The following is a 4,282-nucleotide window of genomic DNA, read 5'->3' as shown; positions in this document are numbered from 1 at the left end:
ACTGATCTTTTGATGATGGCCATTTGAAAGCATTAGCAGGGCCTTGAGGTGTCATTAAGGAGACGGTTATATCTTGCAGTTCATGAGAGACACTTATTATCTGTCCTAATCCACCACTGATTGTAATTTTGTTGTAAATTAATGAAGTATTCAGAAGAATGTGTCTAGTGTATTGTACAAATAACTTTAATCATTACTGTTTCTTTGTACATGTGCAGTGTACCACTCGATGTAGAATAAAGCTATTATTATTATTATACACACAAGAAATGAAGTCTTCTAATGAATACTGTGGTCTCTGCATTTCGCAGACAGTATCATGCTGCCTTTCATGGAGAACCGTTCTTGCAATTATGTTCCACTCCAGGATGAGACCCAGTATTGAATTGCTAGATTTCCTACCACAGGCTTTATAGCAGACCACTCTTCTCTCTAGTTCAAACAGAATTCCCTTAAAGTATTTTCATTTAGAATTAATAGTTTCATGTTTGTTACTAATGTTGATATGGTGTGTACAAATCAGGTAGCATCTCTTATAGCAACAACAGCTTCATGCTGGAGATTAAATTTAGTTGCAAAGATGTTTACAGAGACCTCCTACCCAATCACATGCACTTTTTCCATGACCTTTTGCTGAAAATATCTTGTCTTAATTCCTGTACTACAGTGTGGACCAAGATCATAAAGGTGAAAATGGTTTTTAAAATGAGATGATGCACCGTAACCCAGATACACATGTTTATGAAATGCATCTAGATGCTATGTCATCAATTATCATGCTGACAGTGTAGCATTCATGTGCACTGTCATGAATGATATCATCACTGACAATAGCAAAACATATGATGTTCCAAGGAAGTGAGCAACATATGTGAATATTGATACTTGCAATGTGTGCCAGTAGTAACTCTGAATTTCGTTCTGCAAAGCAACAGACCAGTCCTCAGTAAAATTGAAATGAGGAACTAATGTGTCAGTATGCTGGGATGTGGCTGATTTTACTTCTGCTATTGCTTTTCTCTGAATCCTCCGGATGTGATGGTGAGCTATTCCTTTCATGACCCAACGCCTAACCTCTGTAACAAACTTCTCTGGCTCTATGTCTTCTTCACCAACTCTCCTCCCTCCCACAATGCATAGGTTATGTCATTGTCAGTATCCTGAAGGTGTAATGCTTCAACAGTCATCACTTTAGCACCAGGCCACATTGCGCACTACTGCAACCGACATTTAATTTGCGGCTCTTGACATATACACAAAAGCATCAGTCCATCTTTGTGTACAGTACTTCTTTCCTGTGATACTGCTTATGGTGAAACAAACATGTTTCAAATTAGTGCAGTAAATACATGTGCATACTTCTTTCACTGGCTGGCATTTTACCCATTTTGATCATAAAGAGTAGAATTTTCTGAGACCTGTTTTTAAATTTGGGTTCTACTTTTTCATCGGGAGATACGCTTCTTTTATTGATGTTGTCCTATACCTTTTTCAGTTTTTAACTTTATCACTGTTTTCACTAACAGAGATAATATCAACATTGTTAGTACTTTGCCTGCTGCAATCTTTGTCATCACTTAGGTAATATTCCAGAGCAACAGTAAGTGTATCATCTTGCAACAGATGCCCACAGTAAGAATCCGGGCATGCCCAAATACCTTTCTCATTCTCTATTTTACGAGCTTTTGAAATCGAATAATGTGAGCAAGAGGTTATTTATTTCTGTATCTTCTGCTTAGAGTAGCTACCTAGTATTAGTAGCCTGGTGTCAGTGACTGCAGCTTCTCAGCATAGGCTGCTGCTGAGATGGCAGTATTTAGGTTTTGAAACCACACATAACATTTCACACACATATCACTATCTTCAAGTTCTGCACCAAGTGCATCTACATTATACACTTCACAAAGTTTTGAAGATGTTACTTGTGTAAAACGTGTTTCAATTTATTCCACTTTTCTTGTTACATACTGTTTTCTTCTTGTGCTTCTTACCTTTCCTGGACGTTTAATGGGGGGATATAGTGGGGGCTACAGCAGAAATGCTAACATTCAATGCATAAACAACTTTGCACCCAGGAAAATAAACAACTGTACTGTATTCTTCAGTTTCACAATCAGGGTATGGTGATCATTCAGTTGGCTTTTCATTAAATTTCTTCTGGTAGTGAGTGTAGCAATTCCTGCACAATGGATGTGATGCTAAAAATGTTACCTGAGGATCAAGATATTTCCGCATTACCTCTGACAGATTTCCAACAACTGTGAGATGTTTTTCACTTTCCTTACACACTACCTCTTTGTGTCTTTGTTCGTGGCCCACATATCTCACTGACATTGTATCTAACAAAAAGTTCAAACCAACACACAAAACTCAATGCAGAAGGGTTTACGTGCAATTTTTTTTTATTTATTGTAACTTTATGCCCCTGCCCCATATGGAGTCAAACACAAGTTAAAAGTCAGCAACAGTATAAAAAACACACAGGGGGAGGCACTTAGAAAAATCACTGTAAACGACGGAGCACACACTGTAAATTCGCGATTCAAACCGCAATAGCATTTCATTGCAGTAAGCTACCGTACCTTACAGTAGGGGCTCGTAGCTTTGGAGTCGGTGGCGGTGACAGCCGCTTGTGTCTCGGCGTAATTCACTCACAGCTGTCGCTAGCACGATCTTGTGTCAGTTCCAGGGACAGAATATTCAAACCCTCGAGAATCTAAATAAACTATACTATATCTTATTCAATTTCGAAAAGACAATATTTAGCCTTTAGTTAAAAAAAAGGTGGTTACAAAATCTCAGCTTTCTGGCTGGGATACTTTCAGAGTTAGAAAAAATACCAAAAACCGACACTAGTAAGATTAAAGTCAGTTCGGATGCACAACAGTTTCTTCTTTGCTATCAGGTGGAATCATTACTTAAGTTTACAAAATGTTAGGTCAGTATGTTTGAATTTTTATACTTAAATAACGTTCACTATTTTTCGTTTTCGTAATAGAAAAGCAGTAAGAATTAATATTCAAATAATAACTATTTGTTTTGTTGTGTAAATAAATGAGAGTAAATGAGAGTGTGTATATGGGACATACATAAACATTCAATATTATCTCCTGGTCGTGGGGAAAGTGTGCAACAAGCTGTTGCAACGAAATCTGTAATTCCCCTTACTTGTTGGTGACGTGTGTCCAAGTGTGCTTGTTTTTGTAAGAAGGCAGCCAGAATAGTTATTTGTAGAGTAATGTTTTTCTAAAGCAATTTCAAGATTGGTTTTCGTTTGGTCTGGTGGAATATTTTATTAATATTTGCAACATAAAATGACGTAAATGCATCTGTGCATGTCGATTGGAGTAAAACAGTTTAGGCGCGAATGTGATCTTGAAAGATTGATCTTATTGGCTGTTCATTTGATCAACCAATCAGAGTGAAGTCTTTCCCACGATCTGTCAAGTAATATATGCGCTGTGAGCAATGGCACTGAGGCGGTCGTAGTCTCGCTGTCGGACGTGCTGGTCATGTTGAATGTGTCCGAAAAAATTATATGTAAAATGAAGGAGGTACTGTTATTTCGAGTTCGGTTTATATCGCCGTGAAAGCAGATGCAATTACAGACAGATTGTGAAAATTTGAGCTTTATGAAGTAATTAGTTGGAGAGATAAACGGGTGAGATCTCTCGGCCTTTGCCAAGAATTCCGAGTGGCATATTTCGTAATCGTTTACGGAATTGTTGGCGAGCAACTTCTTTTAAAGAAATCCACTGAGAAGGACCGAATGTAAAACTCATGTTGTAGCTGAGTATAAACTGTGAAAATCGCGTAACAATTCGGGTTGAACTTTGGTACATTTCCGGCTGTCTTGCGGGTGTACCAGATGGTATGAGCTGTGAGATGAGGACAGTGATATTAGCTGCTAGTTTTAAATGTGGGCTGATGGCACCTGTTATATCCTAGCCAGTAATGCCAACCGAGCCCGCTGCCAAAAAGGTTGGCAGCATCAAAGTCCGGACGCCGTCCGCATAAGCAGCGCCAGCGATACAGGAAATCGCCGCAAGTCTGCGCGCGCCACCGCTGGCTTCTGGCTTTTTAAGCGCTGGAGTCGCGAGCGCTAGGATAGTTCTGGATCCGCCGCTCAGTTGTATACTCGCCACCGAATTGTGTACCTGCTAGTCAGTTGTGTGTTCATCGCAGCAGAGTTGTTGTTTGTCGTCAGCCGACGCTGACCAAGCCGCTCCGACTCGAACTAGACAGATTTCTGTAGACCATGTTCACCACTGTGTTCTGTATC

Source organism: Schistocerca nitens, chromosome 3, assembly GCF_023898315.1.
Source record: "Schistocerca nitens isolate TAMUIC-IGC-003100 chromosome 3, iqSchNite1.1, whole genome shotgun sequence".
In the NCBI taxonomy this organism is placed as follows: Eukaryota; Metazoa; Arthropoda; class Insecta; order Orthoptera; family Acrididae; genus Schistocerca; species Schistocerca nitens.
This window is presented reverse-complemented; position numbering follows the sequence as displayed.